General features: G+C 38.7%; 1 long non-coding RNA gene across 1 annotated transcript in view; it reads right to left on the bottom strand.

The window, feature by feature from the left end:
- Positions 1-1,684: 1,684 nt before the first annotated feature.
- Positions 1,685-17,915, bottom strand: part of LOC148125184 (uncharacterized) — a 34,079-nt gene continuing 17,848 nt past the window's right edge. The window contains exon 4 of the long non-coding RNA XR_015744513.1: positions 1,685-4,178. This is a non-coding gene — a long non-coding RNA (uncharacterized LOC148125184). The remainder of the gene's footprint in view (positions 4,179-17,915) is intronic.

A 17,915-nucleotide genomic window follows, 5' to 3' on the forward strand; every position in this document is an offset into this window, starting at 1 on the left:
GAAGGGAGAAAGGGTGGAGGAATGACCCTAATGGAGTTTTCTTGTCTTGTTTTCTCCTTCAGTAAAGCAGCATTGAAACACCCAACCATTAGTTACCTTTCATTATTGTTAGGAGTTTACTTTGTGCACATTTCACACCAACATGTTTTTCTTTAACTAACCCAGTCTTTTCTCTCTCTTTTGAACTTCCCTTTCTTCTATCTTCCTTTTCCTTTCCTTTCCTTTCCTTTCCTTTCCTTTCCTTTCCTTTCCTTTCCTTTCCTTTCCTTTCCTTTCCTTTCTTTTCTTTTCCTTGCCTCGCCTCGCCTCGCCTCATCTTGCCTCGCCTCACCTCGCCTTGCCTCCCCTCCCCTTCCCTTGCCTCCCCTTCCCTTCCCTTCCTTCCCTTCTTTTTCACATCCCAAATTACATTTCTTACAAATCAAAGGACTTTTTCAATCTAAGCCCAGAGAATTGTCATAGTAATCAGTGGCATTAAATTAAAACTATGTATATCATTTAAAAAATCACATCTTCATAAGCAAGGTTAAAATAGCTACATATATGGCTGAGAGAAGCATCTTTCCCATTAAGGCCAGCTCTTAAATATGTAAATGTGCTTGTGAATCATGTTTCACTTGAAAATGGACTTCTAGACATTCCAAGGTTTCATCTATGCGCATGCCAAATGTAACTTTCATTGACTACTATTATATGTAGATAACACTCTCGAAATACAATGGAATTGTTCTGACTCCCACACCACCCCCCAATGACAAAATTCATTATCTTGCCTATGTTCTTCAATTAAGGCAGTTAATGAAATTTGTTCCACAAAAGTTGTATTCTTTTCAATTTTGCATCATCTGGTTAGTGCTGGCAGTGTTTATTAATTTTTTTAAAAAAACAACTTAACATATAATTGCTCTGTTTGGGTGAGGAAAAGAAGGCCCACAATTGTGATCACGGAACAAAGAATATTGCATTAGTATTATACCCAATGCATTTCTCACAATGAAAATTCACATCCAGTCCTCAAATGGCTTCCATTTAAATTAAAAAAAAAACAACAGTTCTGAACACTCTTTCTTTCTTCTTCTTTTTCAATCTGGGATATTTTAGCAGCACAAATCATTGTGTCATACAATGCCAGGGATAAAGATTTAAGTGCCTCAATTACAAGTCATACTCTGCATTCTCTAATCAACAGTGAAGTAAATAATTAAATACTATGCTCCTTCCAGAGTTCTTTATAGGCAATAAATGTCTCTATATCTCATTATCTATTCTAGTTAGGGACAGACAAAATGTGCTTAATTTCAGCACTGGTTTTACCTCTCACTCTGTCATTTGCCCTTAATGTTCAAATTTCAGGCCAAACAACTCATATATTGACTTTTTCAAGAAAACTGAGCAAGATATGTAACCTATTGTTGAAGGATATGGTTGGGGCTTCCTGGAGAGGATTCAACGTATAAACAATGTGAAAGTATAGAGAAAACTGCTGTTTATTTTATCCTTAATAGTTTTATTTTATTGTTTGATTGTTACTACTACTCTTTGGTAAACTGTAAAATGTATGCTGATGAGTTGTAGATTTGATAATATTTTGCCAGAATCAAAAATGCCTTATCATTGATGAAAACTCTGTGTCAGTGTTCTAAGTAATGCACCCATAGGAAACAAAACTCAGAGGCAGGCGAGTCCCTCAAAGAACAGTTTATTGGATACATCATATTGGCACAACGGGTGAAAGCAGACTCTAAATTTTCTCGCAACTTTCAGCTGATTAAAAATAAAAATTTCCCCATCCTGCCCCTCAGGTCACTGATCCTGCTATCCAATCCAAGTGCTGGCCAGTCACTTGGCTATTGGCTCCTCCTCTGACCAAGTCACCTGTGTGAATGTCCTTGGTTCCCACAGGAAAATGTTATTGTTTCAGCTACAAAACCCCATCTAACTATTTTCCCCCTCCCACCATTGTGTGGCAACCCTAGAGCCTCCAAGATGGCTTTAGCCAGGCTCACTTCAGGGTTGACACTCTGTAAATCTCCAAATATGGAACTTGATGGTGCCGAGAGAACTAAGCAAGAGAATGATCTTTGACATTGTTGTGGTTCACCAGCAGCCTGTGCAGACGGCAGTGGAATCAGACAGTGGGGACGAATGGGGACCAGTCTGGGAGTCTGGGGAGGACTCAGATGAGGGTCCTGTGTCTGATGCAGAGATGGGGCCAGGACCATCTGGAAGTGGGGTGCTGACTCCAGAGCCTCCAGAGTCTGGCAGCAGTGAGGCAGAAGAACAAGGGGAGCCTGTTCCCAATGTGTAGATGCACAAAGCTGCTAGAAGGCAAGAGCAGCTGAGACAAAAGGGGTGACTCAGGGAGTAAGGCTGGGAGGTGATTGCCCCTCCCATAAGGTATAAAAGACAGACAAAGGTAGAGAAACCTTTGCAGGAAGCAAAGTTGTTTTCTCTGTTCGGATTAATCCTTGAACCTCTATGTGGACTTTGTACTTTGGTTGTTTTTTTATAGTTCATTTGGCACTTTCGTTATTGGTAGCAATTCAAAGGAGAGAAAGGTAGGTGCTTATCTCGAAGGGACTTTTGGGGGCTCATTACAGGCTAGGAATGAATATAATTCCCAGCATTGAAATAAAACAAGAGTTGTTTTAACTAAGCAAGTGCTTAATTACAGTCTCAGGAAGCCTTGGTCAGAACAGAAATCTTCTGAATAGACATATGTCCCAAGCCTGCAGACTCATATTTAGGAGCAGCTTTATGACAAGAACAAACATGCTTCAGGATGCAGAAGAACAAAGCCAAATTGAAAGATGGAGAAAGTAGACCGTCGAGCAAGGAATAGCTTTAAAGGAGGATATGACTGAAGGATCCAACCTCTAAGAAAGTGGCCTTATTCTGCCTGCTTAATGTTTGATCTATACTCAGAAGAAGAAGAAGGCAGGAGGGGGGAGGAGGAGAATATAACATCACAAATTTAAGTCTGCCATTAGGCCATTCACAGATTAGAAGAAAAAATTCCACTAGGGCAGGGATCAGCAACCCAAAACTCTGGGGATGCATATGGCTCTTTCATCCCTCTGGTGTGGCTCCCTGTCACTCAAAATATGTGTCACAACCACCAATGTGCGACACCTGCCAGCACACAATTTATTGAGTTTTTCAACCCCTGGTCGGCCAACCATGGATAAATCCAAGAAAAGAAAAGTTTCAGATGAAAACAGAACATTTAATGTATGTAGGCAGATTCGTTTGCTTTCACTGCTGATGAAACTGGTTTACCAGTATGCTTAATATGTGGTGAGAAATTAGCAAACAGTGCAGTGTTATCTTCATTTTTAGATGTCAAAAGGGTTCTGTAGCCCCCAGTGTTTTTTTTTCTGTGGGAAATGGGTCCATATGGTTCTTTGAGTGTTTAAGTTTGCTGACCCCTGCACTAGGGAATCTGATCTTACATTAAGCCAATTCATTTTGAATGTTCTTCAAACTAGGGATAAAACAATGCTACAGCAGATCATTTCTTTTCATCAATGAGCACCCACATACTAGTCATTGCCCTCCAGACCCAAACATGACTGGTACCTTGACAGCTTTATTTGCATAATCCAAGGTAGAGATGTAGAGTTGGATATCACCAACAACACCAGAACCTGGGCCAATGGATCACTTGACCCAGTGGCTTCACCTAGATGTTAAACAGAAAGGTGGCGATATTGAACTCCAAGGTATCCCTCATGAGAAACTGGGGGAGTGACCTCTCCCCTCTTTAGACTTAGTTGTCTTTTGCCTTTATTCCTACTCCCCACCCACCCCCACAAAAATCACAATTTGTGCTGTTAACAAAAGCAATACCAGTGTCACATGGAAGCAATTGATAGGACATGTCTTGAGATATCCAAAGTGAAACTATGTTCATATTTGGTAAACAATAACAACCACTTGGTGTTTTACACAGAAAGAAATGGGTGAGCACATATGAATGTCCACGTGCAAAATGGAAAACAACAGGCTGCGTTAGTTCAGGATTAATTCTAAGCCAATTCAACAGAAAACACACTGCATTCAGGAAGCTGTGAATCACGTTCTTTGTGTTTGGTGAGTTCAGCTCTTCTCTTTTGCAACTCTTCTTTTCATGATGTTCTGGATAATAAAAATTAGGAAGCCAAACACGTCTGTTTGTGCTGCAAAAAAAAAAAAAAAAAATCACAAAAAGATTAATTATTCCCAGCTCCCAGGCTCAAAATACCGTCTTACAGATACTGTATTTTTAATCACATTTCAACAAACAAACTTCATCCATTTGCATATTTGATTCTGAAGTGTGATCTCTTTTTTTTTCCAAGTCTACTGTACAGTGGCAACTATTCCCATCAATCTCCCTCCCACTCACACAAACACATATGCACACACACACACAAAGTTGATGAACTTTGCACCATTAAAAATCTGAAAGCATTTTTATCCATGCAACTAAGCAGCAGAGCATGTATTATTTAAGAAACTTCTCTTCATTTGGAGGATTATAAATGTGGTGAATGCAACCTACTGCTTAATATGTTATTCCTTCACCTGTCTTAATAACTGCAGCAATTTTCTTAAGCAATGCAGTACCTGTAGATCCTGGTACAATTTACTCCCTTGCTGTTCAATTTTCATATGACCTAACTCAACTGGACCATAATGGTTGCATAAATCAATCTTCAGTGGTTTGTGGGCTCCCAAAAGTCTAGTGCATCTGCTTTAAGGGCATTTCCAGTTCATCTGTCCAGGATATTGTAGACCACAGTAATTTGTGGTGGTCAGATATTACATGGAGAAAAAAAATAGGGCTCTGTGAGGTGGTAAAATGCAAAGGTTGTGGGGTTTTGGGTGGGGTTGTGTTTGCATAGAAGTCATTGGGCGCCTCTTGTGGAATTGGGTTGGTATCCTATTAATGCCATATCCTTTGTTCTGTGACAATAATTGTCACCTTTATTTTTAATCCTAGCCAGAAAAAATCCATTGTAGCACTTAGTTGGTTTATTAATAAGCATTGCTGAGGCTAGCTAGCATGAGCAGGCAACTTTTGTGCAATAAAACTCATTAACTTCATTAATTGGAGAGCATAGGCAACATAATGAATTTGTCATTAGGGGGAAGTAAGAGCAATTCTATTGTGTTTAGTGACTGTTGCCTACTTACAAGCACGAGTCAATGGAGCCTGCATTCTTAGGGCTGCTTGTGAATTTGGGAGGGGGAAAATGGCAGAGTGAAGGATGGCTTGTTGTGCATATGAACCAAGGTGGCACAGTGGTTAGAGTGCAGTACTGCAGGCTACTTCTGCTGACTGCCTGCTGCCTACAATTTGGCAGTTCAAACCTCACCAGGCTTAAGGTTGACTCAGCCTTCCATCCTTCTGAGGTGGGTAAAATAAGGGCCCAGATTGTTGTGGGGACGGGGCAATATGCTGACTCTGTAATATGCTTAGAGAGGGCTGTAAAGCACTGTGAAACAGTATACAAGTATATACTATTGCTATATAAGGGAAACTCATCTATTCTAACCCAAGCTACCCAAGCTCGTATTCAAAGCAAAATATTAATACTTTTGCAACCAAATTTCCAAGCTCTGAGCTCAAAGTAACAGCCTAGCTACCAATCTGAGCTACTAATGTTCAAACACATTTCAAGGAGTACTTTTTTTCTATGGTGTTCAAAGTCTGCGGATGTCCTGATTTTATTAAAACACATGCAATAATTTGAATGTATTCTATAGCTTTGCAGAGAAACAGCAAGCATCTGCCATAAATGAATAAGCAAACAAACGAACAACTAAATAAATGGGTCTGGAGACTAAAACATATGAAGAATGGTTACAGAAACTGGGCGTGACTAGTCTAGTGAAGAGAAGGGCCAGGGGAGACATGATAGCAGTATTCCAATATTTGAGGAGCTGCCACAGAGAGGAAGGGGTCAAGCTATTTTCCAAGGCACCTGTAGGCCAGACAAGGAATAATGGATGGAAACTGAACATGGAGAGATTAAACCTGGAAATAAGGATAAATTTTCTGACAGTGAGAACAATCAACTAATGGAACAGAAGTTGTCTTCTTAAGTTGTGGGAGCTTCATCACTGGAAGCTTTCAAGAAGAGACTGGATTGCCATTTGTCAGAAATGGTGTAGAGTCTCCTGCTTGGGTGGGGGATTGGACTAGATGACCTACAAGATCCCTTCCAACTCTGTTAATCTGTAATCTAAATGTCACATAGAGGAAAATTGTACATAAAGCAATGTACAATTTTTTGGAAAACAGAAAACTTATACATTTTGAACACATTTTTTTTTAAATAATGTATATAATATAATGTACATAATACTGGTACTGGGTAGATAAAATTATGTTTCATGGTATTCATGTTTTCTCCCACAAAGTAAGTGGATCTCAAGAATTGCACCTGCTGAAGATCCTTTAGAGGTGGACTACACTTATTGTGATGCCACAACCAAAGGACTGCTTTTCAAACATTGAGGAGATCACATCCTTTCAAAGTTTCAAGACAATGACTTTGACAGCTGTTGCTTTTCTGGAAGGAGAGAAAAATATTTATGGCTTTACTTCAATATAAAGTAGAGAATGCAGAGTAAATTTCTCCACAAGTCTTCAGATCTGTATGGTCTTGAAAACTAATCTGGACCAGGTTAGTACTTGAATCATCACCTACTTTTAATAACCTCATAATCTCTTGTGGGGTGGAGGCTGGGCAACTGAATGGAGCTGAATGTTTACTCGCTGGATGCCCTTCCTGTCACCAATGTGGAGTTTAGTTCAGCAGATATATTATCATTGTGCTCAGAGAGAGAAATGTTTGCCTCTACCTAGGATTGAACTCACAGCCTCCTGATTGTGAGGTAAGAGCTCCAACTCTAGGCTACCGCACCACTCGGTTAGTACTTGAATACAAGACTCAAATCCCAGAGTGATGAACAATAACCTTAAGAAAAGTCAATGGCAAACTTTCTCAATATTGCTGATGGGAAGAATCAAAGTGGACATGATGAACAGTTTATCTGCAACCCATTTTTATAGTTGGCACACCTGTACATATTTCCACATCATCATCTACATAACTAGATTTGTCGCCCCACTGATCTCAATGATGAGCTGAAGTCCATTTAACTTTGAGGGACTTGTAAACAAACAACTTTGTTGGACTGCTCTTGGAGCCATAAAATTGTTTCTCGTTTTGTAGCTGAGACCTATTTGCTTATTGTAGGCCTGAGGATATGGAAAAGCCTCACAAAATAAATTTATGTATGGATAAAGCAACAGGTCATTAATCAGGGAATAGAAAATTTGAAACAGGTAATTAAAGATGTTCAAGATAAAATTGGGTTTTGATTTAATCTAAAAATATCTTGCTATCTAGGTCATGTTATTCTATATTGCAAATGAACATGACCTTCACACTCACCAAAAGACAATGAGAAAAAGAAGCTTTCAGATTAACTAACTATGGAAAGTATATACAGATGGTCCTCAACTTATGACTTCAAATGAACCCAACATTTTCTGTGGCTAAGCAAGACAATGTTAAATAAGTTTTGCCTCCTTTTATGTTCTTTCTGCTCCAACTCAGAAAGCTCAAACTGCCTAAGGAGCTGCTGATGTAGTTCTACAGAGGAATTATTGAGTCTGTCATCTGCCCCTCTATAGTGATCTGGTTTGGTTCTGCAACCCAACAGGACAGACACAGACTTCAGAGAGTAATTAGGACAGCAGAAAAAACAATTACAACCACCCCCAACTTTCTCCCCCTTCCCCGACGACAGCAGAGCACACGAGCCATTTGATGGGCTCCATCCCACTCTGGGTTCCCCAGGCCCACTGGCAGAACCAGGTCTTCAGTGCCTTCCAGAAGAGTGTTAGACAATATGGTATAATAGTATTATACAGAGTATTTACTAGGTCCATTTTATGTATCCCAGACGTACTTAAGGATGAATGAATTTGTCATGCTGCACAGTTTTCTTTTCCTAACAATTTGTTCAGACGCCTTTCTGAGCCAACAGGCAAAATTTGGAAAGTCAGCTTGAAAATGCATTTCTGTGCATATTTTTCACGATGTGTGCATTTTCCCATGTGCCTTTCATATTATAATTTCTCTGACCTTAGTGAACTTTCTCAATTTCTCACTTTCATCCTAGAAAAAAAAAATGTACATATTTGTTACTTGGAGATATGTTTTCCAAAATTCAGGGGGAAAAAGTACAAAATATTGATTCTCTTCATCTGATTTCCAGAGGAAGTAAAATTTGGTAAATTAATATTAAAATTAGATGCAGGCTGATGACCAATAATGGGCTCATTTCTTCAATGAACCCTTGCAAATTGTCAGTCATCACCTTTTCCTCCATCTACCAGGCTAAGCCCCATTTTAGCAAGGCAATAATTAACTCAATTAACCCAGCTGTCAAAAACTTTCCAACAAAATAAAGCACAATTTTACTAGAGGCTAGTATTAGTAAAACATTCTAAAACATTTGAAACTACTGATAAGCAGACTTTCCTTGTACATGCTAGGTTTCTGGATTTGCATTTTAAATCCATCTTTATTAGCATATTCTGCTTTGGGTGACACCCAGTTTACTCTTTGTTGTATCGTCCTTTAGACAATTTACGTTCCTATGAATATCCATGAAGTATAGCACCACAAGGCAAGACAAGAAACAACGGATGGAAACTAATCAAAGAGAGAAGCAACCTGGAATTAAGGAGAGTCTTCCTAACAGTGAGGACAATTAACCAGTGGAACAGCTCATCTTCAGACGTTGTGGGTATTCCGTGATTGATTGATATACTTTTGCTTTCAAGTGAACCTAGCACATCACTGACCTTAGCTAACCTGGAAGCTAGATACAATCTACAGACAAAATAACAGAGACAGAAGGAACCATGGAGGTCTTCTAGTCCAACTCCCTGCTCGATCAGGAGACTATAACAGGGGTCCCCAAACTTAGCAACTTTAAGACTTTATGGACTTCAACTCCCAGAATTCTTCAGCCAGCAAAGTTGGCTGGAGAATTCTGGGAATTGAAGTCTACAAATCTTAAAGTTGCCAAGTGTGTAGACCTCTGCTCTATACCCTTTCAGACAAATGGCTGTCCAGTCTCTTCTTAAAAGCCTCCAGTGTTGGAGCACCCACAACCTCTGAAAGCAAGTTTGATTGTTTTCACTTTCAGAAAAATTTTCCTTAATTCTAGGTTGTTTCCCTCCTTGATTAGTTCCCATCTATTGTTTCTTCTTGTCTTGTCTTCTGATCTTTTGGAAAATAGGTTGATCGCCTTTTCTTTGTGGCAGTCCCTCAAATATTGGAAAACTGCTATCATGTAGGTGTCATGTAGTTTGTTGGAAGACTATGAGGATGTCTCAGGAAAGGTTTCCTGAAAGGAGACAATGACCATCAGCTTCTGCAAGACGAGTGAGACAAATGCACAGAAATGTTCTCATAATTTAAGATGGAAAAATTGATGGTAGAACATGGCTTCTTATGACTAAGTAGATGATGATGATGATGATAATGATGATGTTACCCATTCTGTCACGTATAAGTCTTGGTGATTCTATGAGCCAGGTCTCTTCACATATTGCAATCTTGTACTACTTCTTTCAATTTTTCTATTCTCTGGCTGGTGTCAGCTTTGATGGCGTCCAGCCGCCATGTTCTTGATGATTTGGTTTACTGCTAACTCTTCCAAGCATAATTGCTTTCTTCAGTGAATTCCCCTGCATGATATGGCCAACATTGTGATTTTTGCCTTCCAGTGACATGCCTGGTGTTATGTTCTCCAGTACTTCCTCATTAATGACCTTACACAAGTACTCATGCTCTCATATACACACAGTTTGAATGTTCCAAAGGAAAAGGTGAGCAAAAAAAAAAAAAACAAGCTTGCAAAATCACAGACTTTAGATAACTTTCTCTTTTTTTTCCCCTTTCCTAAATGCCTTATGTAGTCCCAGATGGTTAATCGGGGTTACCTGAAGTCTCCTTTCTTCATTATAGAACTATATTTATAAGCACAGGTATGAGTCATCTCCTTCCCTTCTTGCAAATTTTTATCTGTCAGGAGAAACAGAGAGTATTTGTCAAGAGAGTTGTTGCCCATAAAAAGATCACGAGAGTCAGAAGTATAAACCAAAAGGACTGAATTTCAGTAATTCCCTCCCATTGCCAGACTTTCTTTTACAATGTCATTAATATTTGGGTGCCCTTTAAAGAGACTTGAAGCTGTTTAATTGATTTTTGAATGAAAGTGCAAGGTTGGTTTCCCTCCAAAATACACAAATATACTGTGCTGAGTCTTTTGAGTCTTTTTGAGCATTTTGAAATTGGAAGGTGTTTAAATGCATTCCATATAACACTGACTGAGGAAAGAAAAAAATATTTTTATTTTATTTTTTATTTATTTATTTATTTGATTTGTCAATTGCTTACAAGATAATAGGTATAAGTAAAAACATAGTTATGAATACATGGATACATATAAGAAAAATAAAAAAAATAAAAGAAACAATAGGACAGGGATGGTAGGCACGTTGGTGTGCTTATGCATGTCCCCTACAGACCTCTTAGGAAAGGGGTGAGGTCAATAGTAGAAAGTCTAAGGTTAACGTTTTTGGGGTTTGGAGAAGAAACTACAGAGTCAGGTAGACTATTCCAGACATTGACCACTCTGTTGCTGAAGTCGTATTTCCTGCAATCAAGTTTGGTGCGGTTAACCTTGAGTTTGTATCTATTGTGTGCTCTCATGTTGTTATGGTTGAAGCTGAAGTATTCATTGACAGGTAGGACATTGCAATGTATGATTTTATACACCATACTTAAATTAGACCGAAGACGGCGTAATTCAAGGTTTTCTAGGTCTAGAATTTCAAGTCTGGTGGCATAAGGTATTCTACAAGGAGTAGAGGAGTGGAGAACTCTTCCTGTGAAATATTTCTGGACTTTCTCAACTGTGCTAATATCAGATACGTAATGTGGGTTCCGGACTGATGAGCTGTATTCGAGTATTGGTCTAGCAAATGTTTTGTATGCTCTAGTTAGTAGTGTGATATTACCAGAGAAAAAGCTATGTAGGATTAGGTTAACAACTCTTAATGCCTTTTTGGCTATGTAGTTACAGTGGGCTCTAGCACTTAGATCATTACAGATGAGTACTCCAAGATCCTTGACAGAGTTTGGATAATCAACAAGGTCTTGACTATTCAGCCTGCATTTTATTTACTGATTTTTTCTTGCCAATATGTAAGACAGAGCATTTATTTGTTGAGATTTGAAGTTGCCATTTGTTTGACCATTCTGATACACAGTCAAGGTCTTTTTGAAGGGTAGCAGTATTGTCTGTGGTGTTGAATAGTTTTACATCATCAGTGAAGAGAATGCAGTTGCTCTTGATATGATCACAGAGGTCATTTATGTAGAGTATGAAAAGAGTTGGCCCTAGAACACTGCCTTGGGGGACACCACTGTTGACAGGTACAGAATTTGATAGGATGCTCCCAATTTTGACCATTTGTTGTCTGTTTGATAGGAATGCTTCTATCCAGTTATGCAGTTGTCCAGAGATAACATAATATTTTAGTTTTAGGAGTAGTTTGTCATGTACCACTGAATCAAAGGCTTTACAGAAGTCTATGTAGATTGCGTCTATTGCTTTGCCCTGATTGAGTTGTGTACTCCATATGTTTTTGCAGTGTAAGAGTTGCAGATTACAGGATAGTTTTTTCCTGAAATCAAATTGTTTATTGGAGAGTAGATTGTTTATTTCTAATGGATGATGATGGATTGGTTAACAATTGATTCCATGACTTTATAGGTGATGCAGCATAAAGAGATTGGTCTGTAATTTTCAACTAGGCTGGGGTCTCCCTCTTTGAAGATGGGGATGACTGTGGCTGGTGACCATAGTTGTGGCAAGGAGCTGGTCCTGAAAGATTTTTCAAAGATTATGCTTAGAGTTTCAGCTATGGCAGTGGATAGCTTTTTAAAAAAGTAGGCACATATTCCATCCGGTCCAATAGATAGAGATGGTTTTAGATTGCGCAGTGCTTTTATAACATTGCCTTCTGTAAAATCGATATGTATTAGATCATTGTAGTTGTCTGTGGTTTGACTAGGAAGTACTGGGCTTGATCCATTGCTGTTTACAAATACTGAGCCAAAGAATGTGTTAAATAGGTTTGCTTTGATGGTGCCATTGTTGCAGTCTTTGCCATTAGGTCCTTTCAGGGGTGGGATGGACCTTGAGTCTTTTAGTTTGTTGTTTACAAAATTGTAAAAAGCGCGGGTGGAATTGGTGCATAGAAGGTTTTCCTCTTGTTTAATGTGATAATTGGTGCATTCAGTCTTTATCTGATAGCATAAATTTTTGTATCAGCTTTTGAAATTGGCAACATGACCAGATTTGTTTTTCTGCCAGAGTGATCTCTTTTTGGATTGAAGTTTCTTTGTTGTTATGGGTAATTTGTGTTGTTGTTGTTGTTTTGTTGTTGTTGTTGTTGTTTTAGGAGTTGTTGGTACATATAGTTTGATGACTCTTTTGACTTCAAGTAAAAATATGTTGTAATGGTCTTCAACAGTATTGCATCCAGTGAATAGAGCTTGCCAATCAAGGGATGAGAGATCATTGTCTATAAGATCATAGTTGCCTTTTTTGAAGTTATAATTGGGGATTTTGTCATTGTGATGATTTTTGTGTGGGCGTATGTTGAGACAAAAGTCAATCATATTGTGTTCACTGCTTTAAAAGGGTTCTTTAGTTTGTACTCCGTGAATTAAATTCAAACTATTGCAGAAGATAAGATCGAGGCAGTTGTTTAGTCTAGTGTTGTTGGTTACTAGTTGTTCCAGATTTATAACAGCATTGCAGAAGGTTGCGTGTATGGGTTCAGTTGTACATTAATTTAGGGTCGAGTCAATATGAGGTAGATTGAAGTCATCAAGAAAGATAAAAGCGTGTGGGCAGGATGCTGCCCATGTTAGTAGTGTATTTAGCTTGTTTACATGTTCGATGTCTTAATCAGGTGCTCTGTAACATAGTAAGAATTGAAATGTGATATTTAAGGATAGTTCACAGTTGATGGTCTCAGGAAGAGCAAGCTCCTGGGTAACTTGGATGTTTTTTAGATGTAAGGACTTTTTATAGAAGATAGCAACACCACCTCCTCTACGAATTTCATGATCTGATCGGTAAACATGATAGTCTCTTACTGTAGTCATGGAGTCAGGGAGAGATGTGTTGAACAGACAAATATGACATCAAATTTAGCCTTATTTAGTAAGAGGAGAAATTCAGGTATTTTATTTGCAAGGCTTCTTGCATTGAGTAGCTTGCATTTAAGGCCAGCAGTAGTTGGAATTGAGGTAGTTAGGGGCATGCGTGCCTAGTCTTGGGTGATGGTGGATTGGTTGAGGTAGGGTTGTGGTTGAAGGTTAAAGCTGAGTTGCGGGTTGTGTGATTTACTTTTGATACAGTCAGCATGGTAGTCAATGTACAGGTCCTTCTCTCCATTGTCTAGACATTTTTTGAGTTCAGTGTGGAGTACACAGGAGCAGGCACGTTGCTGTATGGTAAGGTCAGGGTGACAACGGAGGTTCTTATGGTTGGTGTTGGTTTTGATGAGTGAATTTATAGTATAAATGAATTTACATTTGATTCATTTTTTGCAAATGACCCTGCAGAAGCGTGGGGCCACAGAGCCAATTCTGTTTTTGAGCTCTTGGTCAACACGGGAAATGTCAAGTATTTCATCAGGGGAGATGGTTGATGCTTGATAATCACTGATGATGTTTTGGATAGTTGTGATGTCATCATTATCATTGATGTCCTCTAGATCAAATAAGATGGCGTTTGGACGTTTCCGTTCACGCTCAACAGCTTCTCTGATGAGGATTGGGATCTCATTATTTTTCTGGCTTATGTTTTTTTGTGGATTGGGTTGTGGATTGGGTTGTGGTTGTTGGGTAGAGATGTAGTTTGTAGCTATTGGATGTTCAGGTTTTTATGTTGTTTCTTTTATTTCAAGGTTGGATAATCTTTCTTTTAAGGTGTCCAGGGATGCTACTATGTTGTCAAGGGATGTTATTCGTGTTTCAATGGTATCAACTCTTTCCAACAGATCCAGTTTGGGTCTGCATGATTTGCGGAGATATAGAAACTCATTGGATGATTCTAGGTATTGAATCATTTGCTCGGGTACTCCCAAGCAGTCATGATGAGCGTATTTGTTACATAGAGAACATTTGATGGAGTTTTCATTATATCCTACAACAATGGGGGGGAAAAAGCACTCTACTTCCTGTATAACAAATTTAGCCCTGTCAATCACTAATTAGAGAATGTTAATTTCAAGAATTATCAGACAGACAGCTATAAATAGCACAGTTTTATTAATTATTCTTAATGTTTGCTTCTAAAAAACAGAAATCACTAAGCACAGATCCTACCATTGACAAAGAAAACCAGGGGTTCAAAGGTACAAATTAAATTGCCCTGAGCAAGCAATAATAACAGAAGAACAGTTGGAAGGGACTTTGGAGGTCTTCTAGTCCAACCCCCTGCTCAAGCAGGAGACCCTATACCAGTGGTGGCAAACCTTTTCAGTACCGAGTGCTGAGACAGGATTGTGCTTTCTGGAAACCAGAAGAGCAGCTTCCTGGCACCCATGTGGGGGACCACCAGAAACCGGAAGCTCAGCTTCCCAGTGTGCATGTGCATGCTGGTTGCTTTGTCGTTCGGTTTCTAACACATATGCATGTGTGAAGACCAGCTTGCTGGTGCGCGGATGTGTGTTGGGAGCTGCTCTTCTGGTTTCTGGCACTCCTATGTGCCCAATGAACTGTTGGCCAGCGTGCATGCAGAGAAATAGCTCTGTATGCCACTTCTAGAACGTGTGCCATAGGTTCACCCTCATGGCCCTATACCATTCCAGACAAGTGGCTGACCAGTCTCTTCTTAAAAGCCTCCATTGATGGACATCCACAATTTTTGAAGGCAAGCTGTTCCACTGGTTGATTGTTCTTACTATCAGGAAATTTTTCCTTAGTTCTAGATTGCTTCTTTCCTTAGTTATTTAGTCAGTGACTGCTTAGTTAATGAATCCCTCAGATTTATTTGCAAATTAAAATCATGCTTCACTGTTATGCACCAAACCAAAGTCTCAATTTTGCCACTTTCTTGGCCATTTGGGGAGAGGGATTTTCCCAGGTGGGATGGGCTGAAGAGGAAAAAATGAAACCGTCCCATCCAGGGTGCTTGTTGATCCTCAGCCATTTTAGAAGCTTTCATGCTGAGGTCTGAACTGAGATCTAGAATGAAAATAACGCCAAGTTTCTACGTTGCTGTTGTGGGGGGATATCTATCTATCTATCTATCTATCTATCTATCTATCTATCTATCTATCTATTTATAATATTTTATTTTGAAAACTGAAATTTAAAATTTCATACATAAAATAATAATTTGAAAAAAATATCAGAAGGCTTTTTTGCTTGTGTTCATTTTGAGTTTAGGAAGAACATTATATCTTTTGTCCATTGTAACATGGGACATATGGCTGTGATGAGATCTTCTTCTTTGCTCATGGTGAATACAATGCTTAGCCATGGAATAAAGCTTAATTTTTATTTCTTAGCATTTATTTATTATATATTAAACTTTGTACCATGAGAAAATATGTTTGTGTATGCAGTACATATGTTTGTCTTTTTCTCTGTGTGTAATGTGTATATATGTATGCCTATATGTATATATGTATCTGAAGCTCAAGTATTTTGGCCACCAAAATGAGACTGAAGCTCAAATACTTTGACCATCTAATAAGAAGAGAAGACTTTTGGAATAAACTCAGATGTTGGGAAACACTGAAGGTAAAAAGAAAAGCAGAGGATGAGATGGTTAGATAGTGTCACAAATGCAATAAACATGAATTTGGACAAACTCTGGGATATAATGGAGAAAGAGGATTCTGCTGTGCTATGCCCAAACGATTGTGAAGAGTTGGCCATGACTTAGCAATTGAACAACAACAAAAATGTGTGTGTGTAAATGTTTGTGAGAATGATGTGGGAGTAGGAATGGATTTCCAGAGAAGAAGAGAAAAATGCAAGCTACAGGAACCAAGAGAACTACTCAGGTGGCCCTGAGGACACAGATAAACCACCAAGTGCTTCAACAGCCCTCTAAAATAGGGCTCTCCAAACTTGGCAAATTTAAGACTTGTGGATTTTAACTCCCAGAATTCTCCAGCCAGTTGGCTGGAGAATTCTGGGAGTTGAAGTCCACAAGTCTTAAATTTGCTAAGTTTGGAGAGCCCCTGCTCTAAAAAGGATGTAAATAGCCAGCTGTCTGCAAGGAATATCAACCCTTCCATTCTTCACTGTCTTGTCAGATCTGAAGAAGCTTCTTGGATAAGAAAGGAGACTTCAAAGAAAAAACAGGAGAATCCTGTTGTTTCCTGAAAAAGCACCTTTGAGACAACCATGACCTGGATGACTGAGAATTTCTACAGATTGTGAGTGTGTGTGTGTTTGTTTATTTCTGGTGATTCTGGCAATGCTAAAGTAAGAAATGACCATTCAGAATCATGGGATGCTTCTATTAAAGTCTTGCTAGGTTCTAATTATCTTGAATCTTATGGTATCTCTGGACACCTGCATAACTGGATAGAAGCATTTTTGTCAAACAGACAACAAATGGTCAAAATTGGGAGTGTCCAATCAAATTCTGTACCTGTCAACAGCAGTGTCCCCCAAGGCAGTGTTCTAGGGCCAACTCTTTTCATACTCTACATAAATGACCTCTGTGATCATATCAAGAGCAACTGAGTTCTCTTCGCTGATGATGTAAAACTATTCAACACCACAGACAATACTGCTACCCTTCAAAAAGACCTTGACTGTGTATCAGAATGGTCAAACAAATGGCAACTTCAAATCTCAACAAATAAATGCTCTGTCTTACATATTGGCAAAAAAAAATAAGTAAATAAAATACAGGCTGAATAGTCAAGACCTTGTTGATGATCCAAACTCTGTCAAGGATCTTGGAGTACTCTTCTGTAATGATCTAAGTGCTAGAGCCCACTGTAACTACATAGCCAAAAGGGCATTAAGAATTGTTAACCTAATCTTATGTAGCTTTTTCTCTAGTAATATTACACTACTAACTAGAGCATACAAAACATTTGCTAGACCAATACTCAAATACAGCTCATCATTCTGGAAACTACATTACGTATCTGATATTACCACATTTGAGAAAGTCCAGAAATATTTCACAAGAAGAGTTCTCCACTCCTCTACTCATTGTAGAATACCTTATGCCACCAGACTTGAAATTATAGACCTAGAAAATCTAGAACTATGCCGCCTTTGATCCGATACTTTGATCTAAGTAAAGTATATAAAATCATACATTGCAATGTCCTACCTGTCAATGAATACTTCAACTTCAACCATAACAATTACAAGAGCAAACAATTGATACAAACTCAAGGTTAATTGCACCAAACTTGATTGCAAGAAATACAACTTCAGCAACAGAGTGATCAATGTCTGGAATACTCTACCTGACTCTGTGGTTTCTTCTCCAAACCCCAAAAACTTGAACCTTAGACTTTCTACTATTGACCTCACCCCTTTCCTAAGAGACCTGTAGGGGGCGTGCATAAGCGCACCAATGTGCCTACCGTCCCTGTCCTATTGTTTCTTTTATTTTTTTTATTTTTCTTATATGTATCCATGTATTCACAACTATGTTTTTACTTATACCTATTATCTTGTAAGCAATTGACAAACCAAATAAAATAAATAAATGAATAAAAAATAAATGAATAGTGTAGCATGGACAACAGAGACTTCTTGAAATAGCAAGAAATA

This window comes from Pseudonaja textilis, chromosome 8, assembly GCF_049901715.1.
Source record: "Pseudonaja textilis isolate UNSWEBS1 chromosome 8, rPseTex1.2, whole genome shotgun sequence".
Taxonomy (NCBI): domain Eukaryota; kingdom Metazoa; phylum Chordata; class Lepidosauria; order Squamata; family Elapidae; genus Pseudonaja; species Pseudonaja textilis.